Here is a 7,500-nt window from a genome sequence, read left to right on the forward strand (position 1 = left end):
GGAAAAGCCCCTAGGAATACATGGGGTGGAGCTGGGGAGCGAAAAAACCCCTAGGAATACTTGGGGGGGAGCTGGGGAGCGAAAAAGCCCTTAGGAATACATGGGGGGGGAGCTGGGGAGCGGAAAAGCCCCTAGGAATACATGGGGGGGAGCTGGGGAGCGAAAAAGCCCCTAGGAATACTTGGGGTGGAGCTGGGGACCGAAAAAGCCCTTAGGAATACATGGGGTGGAGCTGGGGAGCGAAAAAGCCCCTAGGAATACTTGGGGTTGAGCTGGGGACTGAAAATCCCCATAGGAATAAATGGGGTTGACCTGGGGAGCGGAAAAGCCCCTAGGAATACTTGGGGTGGAGCTGGGGACCGAAAAAGCCCATAGGCATCCATGGGGTTGACCTGGGGAGCGAAAATCCCCATAGGCATCCATGGGGTTGACCTGGGGAGCGAAAATCCCCATAGGCATACGTGGGGTTGACCTGGTGCCCGCCCCCCCCACGGAAGTCCGTATGAGGTTTTTGAAACGGGCCTTGCCCGGGCCTTCGATCCAGGAGGGCGGACACTTTCGGCGGTTCGTCCCGGTGGCTGGGCCGGGTGCCGCATCTACAATATAGCCAAGAAACGTTCGCGGAGATTTTCGAGAACACGTTTTTAAGGACCCTCAATGCCCATGTTCGGTTCCAGAAAGCCGGTCAGAGGGATCTTCGGGGCAGAACCCTGCCGTGTTGAGGGGCCAAACCCGAGTTTGGAGCCAGGTCAACGGGGAAAACCGGAAAAGGGCCGGAGAAGGCGGTCAGGCCGGGCGAGAGTTCCAGGAGCTCGGCCACAATTCCGATTTCGTCCCGGTCAAGGGCTCCGTGGAAGGGCAGCCCGGGGGCGGGTCCAAGGGCCCCGGCAGGGACCCGGGCCTCCGGGGTCGGAGCCCAGGCACCCCGCCGAGGGGTGGTCGTCCCGGGCCAAGGCGGCGGGAGCCCGGGCAGGACTCCGCGGGGCAGGCCGGGCGGGAGTTCCAGGAGCCCGGCCGCGATTCCGACTTCTCCCCGGTGCCCTGCCCGGAGGCCGGGCAGGTCCGGGGGCCTTCGGCGCGGGCGGCGGGCTGCTCCCGCGGGGGAGACGAGCCGTGCTGGGCCCCGGGAGGGAGGCCCGGGGTCGACCTGGCGCCGGGGCTCCGGCCCTGGAAGTCCCGATGAGGTTTTTCAAACGGCCCGTGCCCGGGCCTTCGCTCCAGGAGGGCGGACACTTTCGGCGGTTGCCCCCGGTGGCTGGGCCGGGTGCCGCATCTACAATATTGCCAGGAAAGGTCCGCGGAGATTTTCGGGGACACGGTTTTCGGGACCCTAGTTGCCCATCTTGGGTTCCAGGAGGTCGGGCAGGGGTACCTCCGGGACCGGACCGTGCTGCAGGAGGGGCTCAACCCCGGGTTTGGCTCCATGTCGACTGGAGCTCCGGCCCAGGGGCGGGCCGGGCGAGAGTTCCAGGAGCCCGGCCGCGATTCCGGCTTCTCCCCGGTGCCCTGCCCGGAGGCCGGGCAGGTCCGGGGGCCTTCGGCGCGGGCGGCGGGCTGCTCCCGCGGGGGAGACGAGCCTCTCTGGGGCCCGGGAGGTTGGCCCTGGGTCGACCTGGCGCCGGGGCTCGGGCTCCGGAAGTCCGTATGAGGTTTTTCAAACGGGCCTTGCCCGGGCCTTCGCTCCAGGAGGGCGGACACTTTCGGCGGTTGCCCCCGGCGGCTGGGCCGGGTGCCGCATCTACAATATTGCCAGGAAAGGTTCGCGGAGATTTTCGAGGACACGGGTTTCGGGACCCTAGATGCCCATCTTGGGTTCCAGGAGCTCGGACGGAGGAACCTCCGGGGCCGGACCGTTCCGAAGGAGGGGGTCAAAACCGAGTTTGGCTCCATGTCGACTGGAGCTCCGGCCCCGGGGCGGGCCGGGCGGCCTGCCCGGCGAGAGTTCCAGGAGCCCGGCCGCGATTCCGGCTTCTCCCCGGTGCCCTGCCCGGAGGCCGGGCGGGCCCGGGGGCCTTCGGCGCGGGCGGCAGGCGGCTTCCGCGGCGGAGACGAGCCTCTCTGGGGCCCGGGAGGTGGGCCCTGGGTCGACCTGCCGCCGGGGCTCGGGCTCCGGAAGTCCGTATGAGGTTTTTCAAACGGGCCTTGCCCGGGTCTTCGCTCCAGGAGGGCGGACACTTTCGGCGGTTGCCCCCGGCGGCTGGGCCGGGTGCCGCATCTACAATATTGCCAGGAAAGGTTCGCGGAGATTTTCGAGGACACGGGTTTCGGGACCCTAGATGCCCATCTTGGGTTCCAGGAGGCCGGACGGAGGAACCTCCGGGGCCGGACCGTGCTGCAGGAGAGGTTCAACCCCGAGTTTGGCTCCATGTCGACTGGAGCTCCGGCCCGGGGGGCGGGCCGGGCGGCCTGGCCGGGCGAGAGTTCCAGGAGCCCGGCCGCGATTCCTACTTCTCCCCGGTGCCCTGCCCGGAGGCCGGGCGGGTCCGGGGGCCTTCGGCGCGGGCAGCGGGCTGCTCCCGCGGGGGAGACGAGCCGCCCTAACGCCCGGGAGGGAGGCCCGGGGTCGACCTGGCTCCCGAGCTCCGGCCCTGGAAGTCCGTATGAGGATTTTCAAACGGGCCGTGCCCGGGCCTTCGCTCCAGGAGGCCGGACACTTTCGGCGGTTGCTCCCGGCGGCTGGGCCGGGTGCCACATCTACAATATTGCCAGGAAAGGTCCGCGGAGATTTTCGGGGACACGGTTTTCGGGACCCTAGATGCCCATCTTGGGTTCCAGGAGGTCGGACGGAGGAACCTCCGGGGCCGGACCGTGCTGCAGGAGAGGTTCAACCGCGAGTTTGGCTCCATGTCGACTGGAGCTCCGGCCCAGGGGCGGGCCGAGCGGCTTGGCCGGGCGAGAGTTCCAGGAGCCCGGCCGCGATTCCTACTTCTCCCCGGTGCCCTGCCCGGAGGCCGGGCGGGTCCGGGGGCCTTCGGCGCGGGCAGCGGGCTGCTCCCGCGGGGGAGACGAGCCGTGCTGGGCCCCGGGAGGGAGGCCCGCGGTCGACCTGGCGCCTGGGCTCCGGCCCTGGAAGTCCGTATGAGGTTTTTCAAACGGGCCTTGCCCGGGCCTTCGCTCCAGGAGGGCGGACACTTTCGGCGGTTGCCCCCGGTGGCTGGGCCGGGTGCCGCATCTACAATATTGCCAGGAAAGGTTCGCGGAGATTTTCGGGGACACGGATTTCGGGACCCTAGATGCCCATCTTGGGTTCCAGGAGGTCGGACGGAGGAACCTCCGGGGCCGGACCGTGCTGCAGGAGGGGGTCAAAACCGAGTTTGGCTCCATGTCGACTGGAGCTCCGGCCCGGGGGGCGGGCCGGGCGGGCAGGCCGGGCGAGAGTTCCAGGAACCCGGCCGCGATTCCGGCTTCGACCCGGTCGACTGCACGGCGGGCGTGCAGGCCGGGGGGCGACTCGCAGGGGCCCTTCCAGGCTGCGGGGCCCAGCGGTTGGAGCCCGGCTACCCCGGCGAAGGGGCGGAAGAACCTGCACGGCGCGGCGGGAGAACCCGGCATGCTTCCGCGGGGCAGGCCGGGCAGGAGTTCCAGGAGCCCGGCCACGATTCCTACTTCTCCCCGGTGCCCTGCCCGGAGGCCGGGCGGGCCCGGGGGCCTTCGGCGCGGGCATCAGGCGGCTTCCGCGGCGGAGACGTGCCTCTCTGGGGCCCGGGAGGTTGGCCCTGGGTCGACCTGGCGCCCGGGCTCGCGCTCCGGAAGTCCGTATGAGGTTTTTCAAACGGGCCTTGCCCGGGCCTTCGCTCCAGGAGGGCGGACACTTTCGGCGGTTGCCCCCGGTGGCTGGGCCGGGTGCCGCATCTACAATATTGCCAGGAAAGGTTCGCGGAGATTTTCGGGGACACGGATTTCGGGACCCTAGATGCCCATCTTGGGTTCCAGGAGGTCGGACGGGCGAACCTGCGGGGCCGGACCGTGCTGCAGGAGGGGGTCAAAACCGAGTTTGGCTCCATGTCGACTGGCGCTCCGGCCCGGGGGGCGGGCCGGGCGGGCAGGCCGGGCGAGAGTTCCAGGAACCCGGCCGCGATTCCGGCTTCGACCCGGTCGACTGCACGGCGGGCGTGCAGGCCGGCGGCGACTCGCAGGGCCCCTTCCAGGCAGCGGGGCCCAGCGGTTGGAGCCCGGCTACCCCGGCGAGGGGCGGAAGAACCTGCACGGCGCGGCCGGAGAACCCGGCATGCTTCCGCGTGGCAGGCCGGGCAGGAGTTCCAGGAGCCCGTCCACGATTCCTACTTCTCCCCGGTGCCCTGCCCGGAGGCCGGGCGGGCCCGGGGGCCTTCGCCGCGGGCGGCGGGCGGCTTCCGCGGCGGAGACGAGCCTCTCTGGGGCCCGGGAGGTCGGCCCTGGGTCGACCTGGCGCCGGGGCTCGGGCTCCGGAAGTCCGTATGAGGTTTTTCAAACGGGCCTTGCCCGGGCCTTCGTTCCAGGAGGGCGGACACTTTCGGCGGTTGCCCCCGGCGGCTGGGCCGGGTGCCGCATCTACAATATTGCCAGGAAAGGTTCGCGGAGATTTTCGGGGACACGGATTTCGGGACCCTAGATGCCCATCTTGGGTTCCAGGAGGTCGGAGGGAGGAACCTCCGGGGCCGGACCGTGCTGCAGGAGGGGGTCAAAACCGAGTTTGGCTCCATGTCGACTGGCGCTCCGGCCCGGGGGGCGGGCCGGGCGGGCAGGCCGGGCGAGAGTTCCAGGAACCCGGCCGCGATTCCGGCTTCGACCCGGTCGACTGCACGGCGGGCGTGCAGGCCGGCGGCGACTCGCAGGGCCCCTTCCACGCTGCGGGGCCCAGCGGTTGGAGCCCGGCTACCCCGGCGAGGGGCGGAAGAACCTGCACGGCGCGGCGGGAGAACCCGGCATGCTTCCGCGGGGCAGGCCGGGCAGGAGTTCCAGGAGCCCGGCCACGATTCCTACTTCTCCCCGGTGCCCTGCCCGGAGGCCGGGCGGGCCCGGGGGCCTTCGCCGCGGGCGGCGGGCGGCTTCCGCGGCGGAGACGAGCCTCTCTGGGGCCCGGGAGGTCGGCCCTGGGTCGACCTGGCGCCGGGGCTCGCGCTCCGGAAGTCCGTATGAGGTTTTTGAAACGGGCCTTGCCCGGGCCTTCGCTCCAGGAGGGCGGACACTTTCGGCGGTTGCCCCCGGTGGCTGGGCCGGGTGCCGCATCTACAATATTGCCAGGAAAGGTTCGCGGAGATTTTCGGGGACACGGATTTCGGGACCCTAGATGCCCATCTTGGGTTCCAGGAGGTCGGACGGAGGAACCTCCGGGGCCGGACCGTGCTGCAGGAGGGGGTCAAAACCGAGTTTGGCTCCATGTCGACTGGAGCCCCGGCCCGGGGGGCGGGCCGGGCGGGCAGGCCGGGCGAGAGTTCCAGGAACCCGGCCGCGATTCCGGCTTCGACCCGGTCGACTGCACGGCGGGCGTGCAGGCCGGGGGGCGACTCGCAGGGGCCCTTCCACGCTGCGGGGCCCAGCGGTTGGAGCCCGGCTACCCCGGCGAGGGGCGGAAGAACCTGCACGGCGCGGCGGGAGAACCCGGCATGCTTCCGCGGGGCAGGCCGGGCAGGAGTTCCAGGAGCCCGGCCACGATTCCTACTTCTCCCCGGTGCCCTGCCCGGAGGCCGGGCGGGCCCGGGGGCCTTCGGCGCGGGCGGCGGGCGGCTTCCGCGGCGGAGACGAGCCTCTCTGGGGCCCGGGAGGTCGGCCCTGGGTCGACCTGGCGCCGGGGCTCGGGCTCCGGAAGTCCGTATGAGGTTTTTGAAACGGGCCTTGCCCGGGCCTTCGCTCCAGGAGGGCGGACACTTTCGGCGGTTGCCCCCGGTGGCTGGGCCGGGTGCCGCATCTACAATATTGCCAGGAAAGGTTCGCGGAGATTTTCGGGGACACGGATTTCGGGACCCTGGATGCCCATCTTGGGTTCCAGGAGGTCGGACGGAGGAACCTCCGGGGCCGGACCGTGCTGCAGGAGGGGGTCAAAACCGAGTTTGGCTCCATGTCGACTGGCGCCCCGGCCCGGGGGGCGGGCCGGGCGGGCAGGCCGGGCGAGAGTTCCAGGAACCCGGCCGCGATTCCGGCTTCGACCCGGTCGACTGCACGGCGGGCGTGCAGGCCGGCGGCGACTCGCAGGGCCCCTTCCACGCTGCGGGGCCCAGCGGTTGGAGCCCGGCTACCCCGGCGAGGGGCGGAAGAACCTGCACGGCGCGGCGGGAGAACCCGGCATGCTTCCGCGGGGCAGGCCGGGCAGGAGTTCCAGGAGCCCGGCCACGATTCCTACTTCTCCCCGGTGCCCTGCCCGGAGGCCGGGCGGGCCCGGGGGCCTTCGCCGCGGGCGGCGGGCGGCTTCCGCGGCGGAGACGAGCCTCTCTGGGGCCCGGGAGGTCGGCCCTGGGTCGACCTGGCGCCGGGGCTCGCGCTCCGGAAGTCCGTATGAGGTTTTTGAAACGGGCCTTGCCCGGGCCTTCGCTCCAGGAGGGCGGACACTTTCGGCGGTTGCCCCCGGTGGCTGGGCCGGGTGCCGCATCTACAATATTGCCAGGAAAGGTTCGCGGAGATTTTCGGGGACACGGATTTCGGGACCCTAGATGCCCATCTTGGGTTCCAGGAGGTCGGACGGAGGAACCTCCGGGGCCGGACCGTGCTGCAGGAGGGGGTCAAAACCGAGTTTGGCTCCAAGTCGACTGGAGCCCCGGCCCGGGGGGCGGGCCGGGCGGGCAGGCCGGGCGAGAGTTCCAGGAACCCGGCCGCGATTCCGGCTTCGACCCGGTCGACTGCACGGCGGGCGTGCAGGCCGGGGGGCGACTCGCAGGGGCCCTTCCACGCTGCGGGGCCCAGCGGTTGGAGCCCGGCTACCCCGGCGAGGGGCGGAAGAACCTGCACGGCGCGGCGGGAGAACCCGGCATGCTTCCGCGGGGCAGGCCGGGCAGGAGTTCCAGGAGCCCGGCCACGATTCCTACTTCTCCCCGGTGCCCTGCGCGGAGGCCGGGCGGGCCCGGGGGCCTTCGGCGCGGGCATCAGGCGGCTTCCGCGGCGGAGACGTGCCTCTCTGGGGCCCGGGAGGTCGGCCCTGGGTCGACCTGGCGCCCGGGCTCGCGCTCCGGAAGTCCGTATGAGGTTTTTCAAACGGGCCTTGCCCGGGCCTTCGCTCCAGGAGGGCGGACACTTTCGGCGGTTGGCCCCGGTGGCTGGGCCGGGTGCCGCATCTACAATATTGCCAAGAAAGGTTCGCGGAGATTTTGGGGGACTCGGTTTTCAGGACCCTAAATGCCCATGTTCGGTTCCAGAAAGTCGGTCAGAGGAACCTCCGGGGCAAAAGAACCGTGCCGCGCTGCCTTGTCAACCGAGCGTGGAGGCAGCGTGCCCCGATCCGGCGGGCCTGGCCGTGCGAGAGTTCCAGGCTCTGGCCCGCGATTCCGGCTCCCGCCCCCCCCCCCGGTGATGGGCTCGGAGGTCGGGCAG

Source organism: Alligator mississippiensis, unplaced genomic scaffold (assembly GCF_030867095.1).
Source record: "Alligator mississippiensis isolate rAllMis1 unplaced genomic scaffold, rAllMis1 scaffold_20, whole genome shotgun sequence".
Classification (NCBI taxonomy): Eukaryota; Metazoa; Chordata; order Crocodylia; family Alligatoridae; genus Alligator; species Alligator mississippiensis.